Source organism: Leucoraja erinacea, chromosome 22 (genome assembly GCF_028641065.1).
Source record: "Leucoraja erinacea ecotype New England chromosome 22, Leri_hhj_1, whole genome shotgun sequence".
Lineage (NCBI taxonomy): Eukaryota > Metazoa > Chordata > Chondrichthyes > Rajiformes > Rajidae > Leucoraja > Leucoraja erinaceus.
The window spans coordinates 23054027-23073440 of NC_073398.1; the positions used below are offsets into that span (position 1 = coordinate 23054027).

Here is a 19414-nt window from a genome sequence, read left to right on the forward strand (position 1 = left end):
TGGGGATTTAGTTCCCCTTTCTTCGAGGACCGACCGGAGGTTCCGCTGTCACCTCTGCGGGCCGCCCTCGGTGAACGTTTTCAAGGACCTTTCTTCAAGGACTGAATAAATGTCCGCTATTCGGAGGTTTTCGTTATTTGGATCTTCGGATAAAAGGTTGTGCACCTGTACTGTTGAGTAGTGATAACTACAGAGGCATGAGGGAGAAGCTGGAAGGGGACAGTGGAGCAGTTTCTGGGATTCATTTAGAAGATGCAGGATCATTTCATCCCAAAGAGGAAAAAACATAGTACAAAGGGAATGAGGTTACCGTGGCTGTCAAAGACAAGCATAAAAGCAAAAGAGAAGGCATATAATATGGCAACGATTACCAGAAAGCAAGAAGACTGGGAAGCTTTTAAAAATGAACAGAAGGCAACTAAAAAAGGAAAAAGGGGAGAAAAGGTTGAATATGAAGGTAAGCTAGCCATTTATATAAAAAAGGATACCAAACATTTTTTAAATATATAAAATAATGAACATTGGACCACTGGAAAATGATACGTAGTAATGGAGACAAAACAAATGGAAGGACTAATGGGGCGAGTTGTAGAGCTGATAGAACGAGGAGTGCATGTACACAGTGCCTTGAAAATGGCATCACAGGTAAATAAGCTGGTCAGGATGGCTTTCGGCACATTGGCCTTCATCAGTCTGGGTATTGAGTATAGAAGTTGGGATGTTATGTTACAGTTGTACAAGGCGCTGGTGAGACCATGAAGTATGGTGTTCAATTTTGATCTTCCTGCCAAAGGAAAGATGTTGTTAAGCTGGAAAGAGTGCAGAAAAGATTTACGAGCATGTTGCCAAGACTTAAGGGTCTGAGTTATTTGAATATTAGGCACGATAGGACTGTATTTCTAGGGGAATTAAAGACCCAAAGGACATAGGGTTAAAGTGAAGGGGAAAGATTCAATAGGAATCTGAAGGGCAAGTTTTTCCACACAGAGGATGGTGGGTACATAGAATGAGCTGTTAGAGGATGTTGTTGAGGCAGAAACAATAACATTTAAAAGACATTTGGACAGGGAGATGGATAGGAAAGGTTTAGAAAGATATATGCCTAACACAGACATGTGGGACTAATGTAAATGGAGCACCTTTGTCGGCATGGTCAAGTGTGGTCGAAGGGCTTGTTTCTGTGCCGTATGACTCTTTGAAGTTGGTAACTTAAGTAACTAACGTTTAGTTTTTAGATGCAGCGTGGAAACAGGCTCTTCGGCCCATGACGTACAGCAATCCCCGCACATTAACACGATCCGACACACACAAAAATTGTATTACATTGAGTGTTCAGTTTGTTGAAAAAGTAAAAACTGGTCAGCAACAGCATTATGCAATGTGGCACGGGTAGATAGCTTACTAACACATTATCTACCAGCTGATGATGAAATCTTTGGCCCATTTTTTGCTGACAGTAAATTTAAAACGAGCATACAATGCAAATGTTCACGCTAAAAAACAGGTGTACTTGCAAAATAAGCTCAGGGAAAAACACACAGAATGCACGAGAAAAGAAAACAACACAAGAGCCAGCATGCATCATAAATGCCTGCAACACTGCCCAAATGAGAAAAAAAGCATAAACATGTCTGAAAATATAATCAGGACATTACCAAAAATAAGTGCAGCAGAAAATCAAGAGGCAAAGAGGAAGGAAAGGAGTCCCAAAAGAATGAAGAAACTGTCTTGTATTTATATCAACTAATTAAACTTGACATTATACAATCTGAGACACACATAAGCAAAAAGACTGGCTATAAAATATGAATCTCGAAGCGATTAGTTACTTTAAAGAGCTAGCCAAGTAAAATGCATTGCTTTAGTGTTAGTCATGCAATTCCACAGCACAAACATAGATTATTCCATTACCAGAAAGATTGCCAAATTGCGTTTTGCAGCCAACCAATAACAAAAAAACTGAAAATGGATTATTTAAAAAAAAAAACGGCATGCATACGTCCTCAAAGCATGGCCTTGGTGAATTGTTTCAATATTCAATAAACACATTTTAACACATCCCAAACATTCAGAATCCTGTACACATGAGTGAGAATGTTGATATATCCTGTAGCACCATCTTAAGATGCAGAAGAAAAAAAACTTATGGAGATTATACTTTCTATTTTTAGAATAGTCGTTAACAATGTTCTTGCAAAGTAATCCTACTAACTATAGTCTGTGCCAATTTTTTTTTAATGCAAGGATTAATGGGTTATAATCTATTGAATATATTTTTGAAATAAATTAATATAACGATGAATTATTATTGTTGACAGAAAAGCTTTGTATTCCCACAATAATCCTAAAAGATATAATCCTCAGGGATTATGGACAAACTAGAACGATCCTACCTCCCAAAAATAGTTAATTAAAACAAAACAAGCAGCACATTTTAAGATTTTAAGCTCTTACATGCAATTGTTGTCTGGCTGGCAGTACTTGTGAAACTACTGACAACTGCAAAGGGAAAAGGCAGCAAAAGAACATTGAAGAAACAATGAACTGCAGATGCTGGTTTACAAAAAAAGACAAAAAGTGCTTGAGTAACTCAGCAGTTAGACAGCATCCCTGGAGAACATGAATATGTGATATTTCAGATCAGGACCCTTCTTCAGATTGGCCCAAAAAATCACCATCAATCTGGGCACTTAACAGCCTGTAGAACTCAATATCAATTTTTCAAACTTTAAATAATTCACTCTTTCTTTCTGTTTGTACCAGGACTGGCCATTTTTGTCTGTCAACCCTCTATTTTTTCTTTCATATACAGTGCCCTCCATGTTTATGACAGACCTATCATTTATTATTTGCCTCTGTACTCCATAATTTGAGATTTGTAATTGAAAAAAAAATCACATGCAGTTAAAGTGCACATTGTCAGATTTTAATAAAGGCCATTTTTATACATTTTGGTTTCACCATGTAGAAATTACAGCACTGTTTATACATAGTCCCCCACCCCACTCCCCCTCCATTTCAGGATACCATCATGTTTGGGACACAGCAATGTCATGTTAATGAAAGTAGTCATGTTTTGTATTTTGTTGCATAGCCTTTGCATACAATGACTGTTTGAAGTCTGCGATTCATGGACATCACCAGCTGCTAGTCGTCTTATCTGGTGATGCTCTGCCAGGCCTTTATTGCAGTCATCTGTATCTTATGTTTGTTTTGGGGGGTAGTTCCCTTCAGTTTTATTTTCAGCATATAAAAGGCATGCTCAATTGGATGATGATTGACTTGGCCACTCAAGAATTTACAATTTTTAAGCTTTGAAAAACTCCTTTGTTGCTTCAGCAGTATGCTTGGGATCATTGTCTTTAGAATGAACCACCAGCTAATGAGTTTTGGGCATTTATTTGAACTCTATACACTTCAGAATTCATTATGCTACTACCATCAGCAGTTGTATCATCAACGAAGATAAGTGAACCAGTACCTTCAGCAGCCGTACATGCCCAGGCCATAACACCCCCACAGATGAGGTGGTATGCTTTGGATCTTGGGCAGTTTGTTCCCTCCTCCATACTTTGTTCTTGCTATCACTTTATATGTCAACATACAAGTTAATCTTCGTCTCATCTGTCCACAAGACCTTTTTCCAGAACCGTGGTAAGCTCACCAGTGCTCTCTTTCTTCTTAATGATGTTCCAAGGAGTTGATTTTGGTGAGCCTAAGGTTTGGCTGATGTCTCTAGCAGTTTTATTCTTGTTTCTCAGTCTCATTGCAGCTTGTGTGTCTCAGTAATCCCTAGAGCTATGCCAGCGGGAGATTCGTCTCTTGTTAGGGTCTCCCATGCTGGACAGTTCGAAGGGTAGAGGCGAGACGAAGAGCGACCCACTGGTCCTCCAGGTTGGAGGTTGAGCACAGGGCTAACAACCCAGTCTCGTAAAACAAATATGTTACGGAAACAACAACTGAAGGAATCAACAAGGAGTGGAAGCCTTTGTTGCTGCCCTACATGCCAGGAGGATAATAGGCAGTGAGTAAGTCAGTCTCAATATGATTTCTTTGACATTCAATGGCACAACTTTGGTTATAAATGTTGACAAACAGCAATAAATGTTTCCAAAGGTGATGGAAAGACGAGAGGAAAGACTAGGTGCTGAGAGCTCTTATACCAGCACGAAGGAGGCAATTAAACGCACCAGAGCAATTACAAACACCTCTGAAGCCATGTGGCCCAAACATTATGGTGCCCTGAAATGGGGGGACTATGTATAAACACAGCTGTAATTTCTACATGGTGAAACCAAAATGTATAAAAATACCCTTTAATAAAATCTGACAATGTGCACTTTAACCACATGTGATTTTTTTCTATTACAAATCTCAAATTGTGGAGTACAGAGTACAGGGTCTGAAGAAGAGTTTCGGCCCGAAACGTTGTCTATTTCCTTCGCTCCATAGATGCTGCTGCACCCGCTGAGTTTCTCCAGCTTTTTTGTGTAACCTTCGATTCTCCAGCATCTGCAGTTCCTTCTTAAACACAGGGTCTTTGATGTCCCTTTGTCCCAAACATTATGGAGGGCACTGTATAGTGCCACAGTGGGGCAGATTAAAACATTTACAACATATTACACAAATAACTTTAACTGTCCCTTAATGGCCACATTCTTTCAAACTTAATGCCCTCCTCACCTTCTCTGCTACCTAGACTAATTTCCTCTCTCCCAATTCAGATGAAGGGTCTTCAACCTAACATATCAATACATTCTTTTTTTGTGACATCTGACTTGTTGGTTCTTTCCGGCATTTCCTGTTTTGATGAAGACATTGTACTAGGAAGAGAAAGCTACTAAAAGTATTAAATACATATCAAACGTGTTTGGTGATAAATGCATTCAAAAGATTTTTCCATAACATACTTTCTAGCAAAATAATTGAAACTATTGGCATGAAACAATGATTCTGGTCCAGAAATAAACACATTTAATTTAAATTAAGATGTGTTTTGTTGCAAGAACCGTCACTATGATCATCTGCAAAAAAACTATCATTGTTCTACATAACAAGCTAGTCTGTAAGTGAAATGTTGAAAACAATAATATCCCCACAGGGGGGAAAAAATGAACATGAGTGACACAGCATTTCTAAGAAGATTATTACTACACAAGTGACAATCCAATTCCCTTTGGATGAAACAATTCACACTTGAGTTATTAAATCACTGTTGTTAGAACTGGATATTAAAAAAAAAAAATCTGTGGTCCATTTCAAAAGCCAACCTAATATTTAGCTTTTAAACTACAACCATGGAGTTAACATCACACCAATATTCTAATGCTGATCAACATTTTTTTTAAAATTTGGAATGGACTGGAACAAACCTTGTTTATAAAACATCAAAACGCATTCTATAAGCAGTTATCTAGAAGAAATGTTTTCTTTCACATTTGCAAAAATGATTCTTGTGGGAATATAATTTCAAATGGAGCAGACTTTCTTTGGCTGTCCCACAGGACTGAGTAAGACTTGCTTACGCTCCACTTTGTGGGGTCCAGGTTACCTCATCAACCACATGTGGGAACCACAGATTTTCACTAATGAGACAGGTGGTGGCTAATGGGGCAGCTGGGTACATAGTTTGTTAGGCAATGTTCTTCAGCTGCTTCTTATGCAGATATACTATGTGCTCCTCATGGACAGCCCCAATGATGGCAAAACTATCCTGAATGTTCTCCAGTGTGATCCATTGTGGACTGAAGGTTGCTAGGAGTTTGTGGGAATGTTACTCATAAAGGAAGCTTTGAGCAAATCATTTTTCTCCATCTTCCCATTATAACAAATAGAAAATGTGTATATGGAATGTTCTGTTGAGCATACAATGTGGCTGGCTGAGAGTGATCAGAGTCTCACTGTTGGCAATGTTGGGCTAGGGGAGGATAACAGCAATGATTTACTTATAATTCCATTGAATCTGAAGGGTTTTCTAGAGATAACATTGGTAATATTTTTCCAGTAACAGGAGATGAGGGCAGGGATCTCCCCCAACCGAGGAGGTTGCAGGGGGCGAGGAGGTTGCAGGGGGCGAGGAGTTGCAGGGGGCGGGGAGGTTGCAGGGGGCGGGGAGGTTGCAGGGGGCCGGGAGGTTGCAGGGGGCGGGGAGGTTGCAGGGGGCGGGAGGTTGCAGGGGGCCGGGGAGGTTGCAGGGGGCGAGGAGGTTGCAGGGGGCGAGGAGGTTGCAGGGGGCGAGGAGGTTGCAGGGGGCGAGGAGGTTGCAGGGTGACTTGGACAGGTTGAGTTGTGGGGCAGATGCAATATAATGTAGATAAATATCCACTTTGCAGCAAATATAAAGTGGCAGATTCTTATCTCAATGGTGTCAGATTAGGAAAAAGGGAAGTGCAACAAGACCTGGGTGTCCTTGTACACCGGTCACTGAAAATAAACATGCAGATACAGCAGGCAATGAAGAAAGCTAATGGAATGTTGGCCTTTATAACGAGAGGGTTTGAGTATAGGAGCAAAGAGGTCCTGCAGTTGTGCAGGGCCCTGGTGAGACCACATCTGGAGTATTGTGTGCAGTTTTGGTCCCCTAATTTAAGGAAGGACATCCTTGCTATTGAGGCAGTGCAGCGTAGGTTCACAGGATGGCGGGACTGTCATATGAGGAAAGATTGGAAAAATTGGGCTTGTATTCACTGGAATTTCAAAGGATGAGGGGATATCTTATAGAAATGTATAAAATTATAAAAGGACTGGACAAGCGAGATGCAGGAAAAATGTTCTCAATGTTGGGGGTGTCCAGAACCAGGGGCAACAATAAGAATAAAGGGGAGGCCATTTAAAATCGAGATGAGAAAAAACTTTTTCACCCAGAGTTGTCAATTTGTGGAATTCTCTGCCACAGAAGGCAGTAGAGGCCAATTCACAGGATGAATTTAAAAGAGTTTGATACTCTAGGGGCTAGCGGAATCAAGGGATATGGGGAGAAGGCAGGCACGGGTTACTGATTGTGGATGATCAGCCATGATCACAATAAGTGGCGGTGCAGGCTTGAAGTGCCAAATAGCCTCCTCCTGCACCTATTTTCCTTTTTTTTTCTCATGTCTGACTATCTGAGAGAAAAGAAATGCTTAATAATTCAATAAATCACTTCCAAGCAGTCATGAGGGGGGGGGGGAGGAGAGGGAGGGGGGAGGGAGAGGGAGGGGGGGAGGAGAGGGAGGGGGGGAGGAGAGGGAGGGGGAGAGGAGAGGAGGGGGCACACCAGGAGGGGGAGAGAGGGAGAGGGAGGGGGGAGAGGAGAGGGAGGGGGGGAGGAGAGGGAGGGGGAGGGGAGAGGGAGGGGGGGGAGGAGGGGAGGAGGGAGGGAGGGGGGAGGGGGGGAGGCGGTGGGGGAGGGGAGGGGGGGGGGGGGGGAGGGGAGGGGGAGGGAGGGAGGGGGGGGGGGGGGGGGGGGGGGGGGGGGGGGGGGGGGGGGGGGAAGGAGAGGGAGGGGGGGGGAGGAGAGGGAGGGGGGGAAGGAGAGGGAGGGGGGGAAGGAGAGGGAGGGGGGGAGGAGAGGGAGGGGGGGAGGAGAGGGAGGGGGGGCGAGGAGAGGGGGAGGAGAGGGAGAGGAGAGGGAGGGGGGAGGAGAGGGAGGGAGGCGGAGCGGGAGGGGGGGAAGAGCGGGGGGGGAGACAGGGAGGGGGGGGGGGGGAGGAGAGGGAGGGGGGGAGGAGAGGGAGGGGGGGAGGAGAGGGAGGGGGGGGGGGGGGGGGGGAGGAGTAGAGGGGAAGTGGCGGAGGAGGGACAGGGGGGGGGGGAGAGATAGAGGCGTGGGGGAGGGGAGGGAGAGGGAGAGGGGGAGGAGAGGGAGAGAGGGGGAGGAGAGGGAGAGGGGGAGGAGAGGGAGAGGGGGGAGGAGAGGGAGAGGGGGAGGAGAGGGAGGGGGGGGGAGGAGAGGAGGGGGGAGGAGAGGGGGAGGGAGGAGAGAAGGGAGGGGGGGAGGAGAGGAGAGGGGGAGAGGAGGAGAGGTGATGAGAGGAGAGGGGGAGAGGGGAGAGGGAGAGGGGGAGAGGAGAGGGGGGAGGGGAGGAGAGGGGGAGGGGAGGAGAGGGGGAGGGGGGGAGGGAGGATAGGGAGGGGGGGAGGAGAAGGAGGGGGGGGGGAGAGGAGAAGGAGGGGGGGGGGGGAGAGGAGAAGGGGGGGGGGGGGGAAGAGAGTTGTGCTCTCCTCCCCCCATGTTTAACTAATCTTCTTGAATTTTTTGAAGATGTTACTCGGGAAATTGATGAGGTTAAAGCAGTGGATGTTGTGTATATGGACCTCAGTAAGGCCTTTGACAAGGTTCCTCATGGAAGGTTGGTTAAGAAGGTTCAATGGTTGGGTATTAATGGTGGAGTAGCAAGATGGATTCAACAGTGGCTGAATGGGAGATGCCAGAGAGTAATGGTGGATGGTTGTTTGTCAGGTTGGAGGCCAGTGACGAGTAGGGTGCCACAGGGATCTGTGTTGGGTCCACTGTTGTTTGTCATGTACATCAATGATCTGGATGATGGTGTGGTAAATTTGATTAGTAAGTATGCAGATGATACTAAGATAGGTGGGGTTGCGGGTAATGAAGTAGAGTTTCAAAGTCTACAGAGAGATTTATGCCAGTTGGAAGAGTGGGCTGAAAGATGGCAGATGGAGTTTAATGCTGATAAGTGTGAGGTTCTACATCTTGGCAGGACAAATCAAAATAGGACGTACATGGTAAATGGTAGGGAATTGAAGAATGTAGGTGAACAGAGGGATCTGGGAATAACTGTGCACAGTTCCCTGAAAGTGGAATCTCATGTAGATAGGGTGGTAAAGAAAGCTTTTGTGTGCTGGCCTTTATAAATCAGAGCACTGAGTATAGAAGTTGGGATGTAATGTTAAAATTGTACAAGGCATTGGTGAGGCCAATTCTGGAGTATGGTGTACAATTTTGGTCGCCTAATTATAGGAAGGATGTCAACAAAATAGAGAGAGTACAGAGGAGATTTACTAGAATGTTGCCTGGGTTTCAGCAACTAAGTTACAGAGAAAGGTTGAACAAGTTAGGGCTTTATTCTTTGGAGCGCAGAAGGTTAAGGGGAGACTTGATAGAGGTTTTTAAAATGATGAGAGGGATAGACAGAGTTGACGTGGAAAAGCTTTTCCCACTGAGAGTAGGGAAGATTCAAACAAGGGGACATGACATGAGAATTAAGGGACTGAAGTTTAGGGGTAACATGAGGGGGAACTTCTTTAACCAGAGAATGGTAGCTGTGTGGAATGAGCTTCCAGTGAAGGTGGTGGAGGCAGGTTCGTTTTTATCATTTAAAAATAAATTGGATAGTTATATGGATGGGAAGGGAATGGAGGGTTATGGTCTGAGCGCAGGTATATGGGACTAGGGGAGATTATGTGTTCGGCACGGACTAGAAGGGTCGAGATGGCCTGTTTCCGTGCTGTAATTGTTATATGGTTATATGGCCTTCATCCACACTGGACCCAAAATTCCCTGCCCAACAGCTGTATAGAAGCACCTATCCCAGAAAAACCAGTGATTCAAATCGGCTATCATCACAACCTTCTTAAGATCAGTTAGGGAGGCAATAATGATGGCCCCACCAGCAATCCTCACGCCACAAAAAATAAACAACATCTTCTCTATGTACACTGGATATATTTTGTTGTACTCATACTTGTATTTGTGCGATGACATTGTGCGAAGTTGAATTGAATTGGATATCACTCTCCTCCCTATAAAAGTCACTGCTGCAATGCAGCGATATTAATCTCCTGATCTCTATTCAATTCTCCTTGACAACTTTCACAAGTTCTAGTTCTGTATCTAAATACTCTGATCTAAATACTTGAACTGTAAATGTTCTCCACTGTGGAAAGCACAGCAAATAACCAATCTCTCGAAACCAGTTTGTTTAGTTTAGTTCTACAGTAACAATTCCAAACAGCAAGATGACAACAAAAAAATCAGATGCCCAACCCAATCTGCAAACTATTTTTTTCCCAGATTGGAGATAAAAAAACATCAGATTATAAGTCTGCTCTAATGCACCTCTAAAAGAAATTGCAAGAGACATGCTGCTGTTTTTTTGGAAAATGTACTATGCACCTGCTGCCGCATTCAGATTATGGAATAGGTGGATTGTGGAATACTCCAAGGTAATGTTTCTTATTAATTCCAAAAAATAGCCAACATACTCATGGACCACTTACACCATGATCATTCCTTATTTTCCCCTCTCCCATTGGGCTGAAGATACAAAAACTTGAAAGCACATGCCACCAGATTCAAGAATAGCTTCTTTCCCACTGTATTCCTGATCTCCAAATCTACCTTGTTGCAGCCCTTACACATTTTACTTCTGCACTTTTTCTGCAGCTATAACACAATGTTCCACACTCTGTTTCCTTTCTCTTTTTTTCATGTCCTATAGTACTCATGTAAGATTTGATTGCAATTGGTTATGGATGATTTACCTGGTTAGGCGGCAAAACAACATTTTACATGCAAAAATGTATGTATGAGCCAACAAAAAAAATCAATTTAATTTTTAATTTTTAAATTTTTAAACTACTTAATGTTTATTTCTTTCTCCTCTCCAGTTTGGGGAATTGTTCCCAATGAGACATACATCTCGATCCTCTGCTTGTTATAATTGGTATATCTACCCGTTAGAGGTAGATTCCCCAACATTACATTGGGGTATGCCCAACATGACCAGACCCTGCCATTGGACTCATATGGAGAGGTAAATGAGGCAGTGTTTGATGCTTTTCTCAGACTTGTGGTGACCACACAAGTCCTGGACCTACTTGCCCGAGGGAAATTGAATGGCAGCAGTTGCAGTGGGAATTGCCAATTGCTCCCCTCTTCATTCAGCCTATTATCCTGTGGCCTGCTAGAGACACGATCAGTCCCGACTTTGGTTATGCAACTCTGTTGCCCAAAGGGAAGTACTCATGGCTATATCTATGCTTTGCCATTTTCTTCACTATCATTCATAGATCCCATCTTCTTGGAAAAACACATGCCAACCAACCAACATCTACACTAATCCCACCTACCCTCGTTTGGCACATATTCCTCTAAACCTTTCCTATGCATGTACCAATCTAGATGTATTTTAAACATTGTTATAGTACTTGCCTCAACTACCACCTCTGACAGCTTGTTCCATATGCCCACCATACTCTATGTGAATCTTTCCCCTCTCAGCTGAAATCTATGTACCCTAGTTTTCGATTCCCCAAGTCTGGACAAAAGACTGTGCTGTCTATTCCCCTCATGATCTTATGTTTGTCTTTCAGATCACCCCTCATCCTCCTGCATCAAGGAATAAAGTCCTAGCCTGCCCAACCTCCCTCTACAGCTCAGGACCTTGTCCTGAAAACAACCTCGTAAATCTTCTCTGCACTCATTCCAGCTTAACAATATCGTGAGTTTAGAATTTTAGCAGCTGCAGCCATAGGCAGTAACAATAGAGCACACAAAATCCAGTTGTTCAAAACGCCATTGTTAATATTTGGGAGGGTTTGCGAATGGAGCAAACTTTAGAGATAGCCAGAGTGAGGTCATGGAGGAATTTGAAAACAAAGATGATAACTTTAAAACTGAGGCATTGCTTACTCAGTGGCCATTACTGGTCATCCAACATGGATGTGATGGATTAATGGGACTTGCTAATGGATACAAAATGGATGTAGATTTCTGAACAATGAATTTATTGAGGATACCAATGGAGACTGGAGTGCATTGAAACAGTCAAGCCCAGACAAATATGATGTTTTGAGCTAAGGCTTAGTCAGAATTTGGCAATATTACATGGATTAAAGAAAATAGTCTAAGCTTAATGTATTCAGCAGCTCAGAATTTAAATAAGATGTTTGCAAATATAATGAATCGGCCATAGCAAATTGTCCCAAAAAACTTGACTGTGAATGGAATTTCTCGAAGAAACTTGACAATGCTCGAATTCTTAATATTCAGCAATAGAAAATGGGAAAAATAAGCTGCCAATTTAGAATCAGTGGAAGTATTCAAAAGATAAGATGCTGCTTTTTGTTTTGAGAAGAGGGATGACAATCACAGATATCATGGAGAAGAGGACAATTTCCTAGGATGGATAGGCAATATTCTGGAAGATATGCATTTATATTAACAACCGATATTGGAACCATGAAGAAAACTGGTGGGCAACAATTCCGTTGAATAAGGGTCATGAAAGCAAAGCACGAGTCTTGTGAAGGCGGCAAATATGAAAGGGAGAAAGAGAAAAATGCAGCTTTCAAAGCAAACGCTATAGAGAACGTTGGTCCTGTTTATAATCCAAAGATCATTTGCAATGCCAATATTCAGAAACTGAAAACTTCTGTTAACTATGCGTGAAAGCAAACCACATGAATTTATCACCGGAGCCCCAGGTGGTAAATTGGATTATTGTTAATTATATTAAAAACAAATTAACCTCAAGTTTACCCCCATCATCCAGTGCGGAGCTAACATTCCCTTTAAGAGAAAAGTTAGAAAAAAATGGTTGGGATCACACGAAATGACAAGTAAAGCAAAAAGAAAACAAGAGGTGTCGGCAGAAGTAGTTATGCATAGTAGCATGCATGTCCTACCAATGCAAGACTTTGAGAATGCTTGCGGATGCTGCACACTGATAATCCAAAGTCACCCACGTGAAGAACAAAATCTTGGCAGGCACAAGACTTGCCAAAAAACGTACCCCCAGTTAAATTAGTGAAAGATCTGATGTTCACTTTTGTGAGAAACTAAGAGGGCAGACATGCCATTCTTGCTGGAAACCATGTGCAAATATAGAAAGTCACTGATACAACAAAAAAACTTTCTTCACTGACGTTTACAGACTTTTAATTATCTAAAAAATGCCTCAAGCAGAATCCGGATACATTTTTGGCCGATCTCCCCGACACTAGTCTAAAAAATGGTAACGTCCTTTCCAGTTCCTTTGCAATTTTCTTCACATAATTGAATTACCACGGGGAGGCAATAACATAGAAATTAGGTGCAGGAGTAGGCCATTCGGCCCTTCGAGCCTGCACCGCCATTCAATATGATTATGGCTGATCATCCAACTCAGTATCCCGTAACTGCCTTCTCTCCATACCCTCTGATCCCCTTGGCCACAAGGACCACAAAATACAAAATGAAACACCACCACAGTCAAAACAGAAACAGTAAATTGTTTATTTATTTCAAAAATAGCTAATTTAATATTAGCCGGCATCCATCACATCAGTAAGGATCGTTAAAACAAATAACGAACTCCACTCCTTGCAACAAAACACATCTCCAGCTCTGGAGATTTAATCGATAGGCCCCTCGCATGAATAAGACTGCAGGATCACAGGGGGGAGCTAAAACCTCGGTGGAAAGAGCTGTTATTTCCAGAGAACACAACATGACGGTTACTTAAATGGGTTCATTATACCCAGCTACCACGTAGACCTATTAATTTAAACCATTAACAAATCCCAGAGTCTTCATCCATTTCTAAACCCACACCACTGCTGAACGACGTTATTTATGGGGGAAAAAACAGCATTTCTTTTTTTTTAATTGAAATTTTCAGCTCCTCACAAAGTTATCACTTACCAACATATTACATTTCCGCGATCGTTCCCATTTATATACAAGCTCTCCCCGCCAGCCTCTCTCTTCCCGACGCCGGTTTCTCAAATTGATTCCTTGCTTTTCAAATCGTCTGTTTGTGATCGCGACGCCGCTGTCGAGCTCACAGAGTAACAGCCTTTCCCGTCCACCCGCCAGACAAGCTCCAACCTACCGTAATACCACCAGGCACAGTCCCCCCGCCGCCGCCGCCGTGAAATGCACTATATACTCACCCCATTATTATCAAAATATACCGCCTGCCGCAATACACCGAATATTTTGCCACCTGGCGCCGGCCCCGTAATTTGCACAATAGACTCGCCGCTTTATGATCTCAACATACCGCCGACCGCAATACACCGAATATATCGGCGTACGACCGCAATACACCAAAAAACTAGCAAACTAAGCGCCGCACACAAGTATATAGCAACCCAATAGCAACATACAAATATACTGCGACCCTACCGCAAAAAACAAATGTCCAGCAATTCTACTGCAATATCCAAATTTACAGCAATTTAACCGCAATACATGAATATACAGCAACTTTACCGCAATACACCTAATACTGTGCATAGCAATCCTACCATAATATACCGAATATATAGCAGCCCTCCCGCAATACACCAAGAATCTGGCAAGCCTATCTCAATACACCAAATATACAGCGAACTTAACCAATTTCACCTCCAAAACTTCCTTATTGCATTACACCAAAGGCACACCGAGTAAACCGCAAAACACAAAATATGCCAATAATGCAGACTGAAATACACCAGAATCACAAAACACCAAATTTATAGCGAATGCACCGTGACACACGGAGAGAAAAAAGACAAACGACCATAAACATCGAGTATACAACGATCCGTTCCAACTCTTCAAAAATGAGTGTCAGTCATATAGTCTAGTTTATAAATATGCAGTCAATATCAACTTCCCAGTCACTGCAATTCACAAAATATATCCTGCAATCACATAATATATAGCTGATCAATTAGACAGATAACATGTCTTAATAGGCTCCACTGTCAATTTAATAAAATACGACAAACGATCAGACAGGAATACATCAAATGCAACATCCAAGCAGCCACATTACCGTAAAACACCAAGTAAACAAGAACGCTGCTGCAAGACAAATGCAATCATGAATTGGTTATCTGCAACATGAAATAAACAGGCACCAATATAATATTTTTCTTAATTTATTCATTTTTGGGTATCTAGAGTCCTCAAGTCAGCTGGACGTTACCCATGACAAGTTGGTAGTGTCCATTTTCTTTTGAAGATGGTACTGCCACAAAGCTTTCGAGGAAAGAATTCCAGGAATTAGATGCGGTATTAATGATGGTATGTTAAAATGCTTCCAACTCAGGATAATGAATGACTTGGAGGAGAACCTGCACATGTACAGTGCCCTCCAAAATGTTTGAAACAAAGACCCATCATTTATTTATTTGCCTCGGTACTCCACAATATGAGATTTGTTATAGAAAAACAATCACGTGGTTAAAGTGCACATTGTCAGATTTGATTAAAGGGTATTTTTACACATTTTGGTTTACCCATGTAGAAATTACAGCTGTGTTTATACATAGTCCCCCCATTTCACAGCACCATAATGTTTGGGACACATGGCTTCACAGGTGTTTGTAATTGCTCAGGTGTGTTTAAATGCCTCCTTAATGCAGGTCTAAGAGAGCTCTCAGCATTTAGTCATTCCTCCAGTTTTCCCGTCACCTTTGGAAACTTTTATTGCTATTTATCAACATGAGGACCAAAGTTGTGCCAATGAAAGTCAAGGAAGCCATTATGAGACTGAGAAACAAGAATAAAACTGTTAGAGACATCAGCCAAGCCTTAGGCTTACCAACATCAACTGTTTGAAACATAATTAAGAAGAAAGAGAGCACTGGTGAGCTTACTAATCACAATGGACTGGCAGGCCAAGGAAGACCTCCATAGTTGATGACAGAAGAATTATCTTTATAATAAAGGAAAATCCCCAAACACCTGTCCGACAGATCAGAAACACTCTTCAGAGTCAGGTGTGGATTTGTCAATGACAACTGTCCACAGAAGACTTCATGAACAGAAAAACAGAGGCTACATTGCAAGATGCAAACCACAGGTTAGCTGCAAAAATAGGATGGCCAGGTTACAATTTGCCAAGAATTACTTTAAAAAGCAACCACAGTTCTGGAAAAAGGTCTTGTGGACAGATGAGATGAAGATTAACTTATTTCAGAGTGATGGCAAGCAAAGTATGGAGGAGAGAAGGAACTGCCCAAGATTCAAAGCATACCACCTCATCTATGAAACACGGTGATGGGGCTGTTATGGCCTGGGCATGTATGGCTGCTGAAGGTACTGGTTCACTTATCTTCATTGATGATACAACTGCTGATGGTGGTAGCATAATGAATTCTGAAGTGTATAGACACATCCTATCTGCTCAAGTACAAACAAATGCCTCAAAACTCATAGGCCGGCAGTTCACTCTACAGCAAGACAATGATCCCAAACATACTGCTAAAGCAACAAAAGAGTTATTCAAAGCTAAAAAATGGTCAATTCTTGAGTGGCCAAGTCAATCACCTGATCTGACCACGCCTTTTATATGCTGAAGAGAAAATTGAAGGGGACCCAAAACAAGCATAAGCTAAAGATGGCTGCAATACAGGCCTGGCAGAGCATCACCAAAGAAGACACAGAGCAACTGGTGATGTCCATGAATCGCAGACTTCAAACAGTCATTGCATACTACTTTCATTTATATGACAATGCTGTGTCCCAAACATGATGGTGCCCTGAAAAGGGGGGACTATGTAAAAATACTGCTGTAATTTCTACACGGTGAAACCAAAATGCATAAAAATGGCCTTTATTAAAATCTGACAATGTGCACTTTACCCACATGTGATTTTTTTTCTATTAAAATCTCAAATTGTGGAGTTCAGAGGCAAATAAATAAATGATGGGTCTTTGTCCCAAACATTATGGAGGACACTGTAGGTGTTCCAGTGATTCAAAAGCCATGTCTCTCTTGCTGGCAGTGTGCATGGGATAAGTTGTGGATTAATGTAGTTTATATATTGCAAGTTATACTTTGTAAATACAAACTGCAGTTACTGTGTACCTGTAGTGCGGGGCTGTTTGGTCTGTTAAATATCTCCCTCATTTTGTGCTTTTAAGAAGTAACTGCATTATTCTGTCTCAGTGCTTTGATAAAACAAGCATTGACCCAAAACATCACCCAATCCTTCTATCCAGAGATGCTGCCTGTCCCGCTGAGACTAATCCCACGTACAGCCACCTTGGTGGTGAATCCATCAACAATCCGGTGATGTTCACCAAACATACAGCAAGGCAACCGCAATATTCAAAATATGCGTAATAATGTACATCTCAATTGACTAGGTCACTTTGTGACCAACCAAGGTATGGATTATCCATCTACACCAACCCCACCGCCCCAACTGCCAATGCTGTTTGTCAAGTATCCAGACCATATCTGGCTTTCAGTATGCAATAATTCTTTAAATTACCTTTTCTTTGTCTATCTTGTAAATTCAATTAGACATACATTTGCCTTGATGCAATTTCAATAGATCACAGATTTACAATTGAGAAATATATTTGGTCCCTCTGCTTGTTGGTCAGTATGCAATTTCATAGAAACATAGAAAATAGGTGCAGGAGTAGGCCATTCGGCCCTTCGAGCCTGCACCGCCATTCAATATGATCATGGCTGATCATCCAACTCAGTATCCCGTACCTGCCTTCTCTCCATAACCCCTGATCCCTTTAGCCACAATGGCCACATCTAACTCCCTTTTAAATATAGCCAATGAACTGGCCTCAACTACCTTCTGTGGCAGAGAGTTACAGAGATTCACCACTCTCTGTGTGAAAAATGTTTTTCTCATCTCGGTCCTAAAAGATTTCCCCTTTATCCTTAAACTGTGACCCCTTGTTCTGGACTTCCCCAGCATCGGGAACAATCTTCCTGCATCTAGCCTGTCCAACCCTTTAAGAATTTTGTACGTTTCTATAAGATCCCCCCTCAATCTTCTAAATTCTAGCGAGTACAAGCCGAGTCTATCCAGTCTTTCCTCATATGAAAGTCCTAACATCCCAGGAATCAGTCCGGTAAACCTTCTCCGTACTCCCTCTATGGCAAGAGTGTCTTTTCTCAGATTAGGAGGACAAAACTGTACGCAATACTCCAGGTATGGTCTCACCAAGAGACCATTTCATTCATCTCCACTCATCCCCTGCCCCGTCCATGGACTGAACCATCTTCATCCTTTTTTTTGCTGTAAATAATGAGTTAGCGGTCCATTATGATTAAGGACATGTTATTAAGTTGGAAGATCAATAATTATTACACAGAAGTGTTTTAGTACTAATAGTTCATGTTATCATTGCTTGAAAAGATGATTATTAGCCTCTTCCACATCTTCATCTTAGTAATTGTTCTTTAGAAGTTTGCTGTGGAGTCAATGGTTTTTCACTGCATTCTATGGTACTGGTTTAATCAAGTTTTCACCCATTTGCCTATAAATGCCTCAGCAAAGTAAAAACAGGGAAAGTAGAGAAGGGAGAAGTGAAATAGGAAGAAAAAAGGAGGGAGTTGATGAAAATATAAATAAATGATTGTTAATGCAGGAGTGTAAGTATTTTGAGGGCAAGGGAGAAGTAAGGTCTGAACTACAACTGGAGATGAGCAAAAAAAAGGGTGGTGTCAATGTTTATTTAAGATAAAAGATGGAAGTCCTTCATGAAAGGAAATGGGGAAGGAGAACACTAAGAAGAGTGCTATCCCAAACAAAGAAAAATAAGGGTAGACAAAAGTGCTGGAGAAACTCAGCGGGTGCGGCAGCATCTATGGAGCGAAGGAAATAGGCAACATATCAGGCCGAAACCCTTCTTCAGACTGATGGATGTGGGGGGGGGGGGGGGGGAGAAGAAAGGAAAAAAGGAAGAGGACGAGCGGAGGTGTTCGGCGAAACAATCTCCAAAGGCACATTCCCTTGCTACCGCAAGAGATGCAACACTTGTCGCTTTACCTCCCCCCTCGACTCCATTTAAGGGCCCAAGCAGTTGTTCGAGTTACGACAGAGGCTCACCTGCATCTACTCCAACCTCATCTATTGCATCAGCTGCTCTAGATGTCAGCTGATCTACATCAATGAGACCAAGCGTAGGCTTGGCGATCGTTTCGTCGAACACCTCCGGTCGGTCCACATTAACCAACCTGACCTCCTGGTGGCTCAGCACTTCAACTCCCCCTCCCATTCCGAATCCGACCTCCCTGTCCTGGGCCTTCTACATGGCCAGAGTGAGCACCACCGGAAATTGGAGGAGCAGCACCTCATATTGCGCTTGGGCAGTCTGCACCCTAGTGGCATAAACATTGAATTCTCCAATTTCCGGTAGCCCTTGCTCTCCTCCTTCCTTTTTCCTTTCCCCCCCCCCCCCCCCCCCCCCCATGCTGTCAAGTCCAAGGGCAGTTTTAGATGTTTAGGAACAGTTGTAATGTAGCAAAACGGAACAGATGATTCAGCCAAATCAAACATTAAATAAAATAATGGAGATCTATTTCAGAAGTTGCTCGAGAGAAAAATGTTGACTAGATACCAGGAGAATTTACCAATTCTTCAATGAAATAATGCCTTGGAATCTTTAATGCCCACCTAAGGGAGCAGGGAGGTCCTTGTTTGACATTTCCTCTGATAGTGCAGCACACCATGTTGATTCTTC

The 19414-nt window shown here is 42.6% G+C and overlaps 1 protein-coding gene across 5 annotated transcripts in view; it reads right to left on the bottom strand.

The window, feature by feature from the left end:
- Positions 1-19414, bottom strand: part of LOC129707796 (protein PHTF2-like) — an 86088-nt gene that overhangs the window by 62466 nt on the left and 4208 nt on the right. Inside the window, exon 1 of one of the 5 annotated variants that reach the window (XM_055653126.1) lies at positions 14111-14131. The exons of 1 other annotated variant lie outside the window; for it this stretch is intronic. The gene's annotated coding sequence lies outside the window, so the exon portion shown is untranslated. 3 more of the 5 variants (XM_055653125.1, XM_055653124.1, XM_055653128.1) reach the window with 3 other exon arrangements.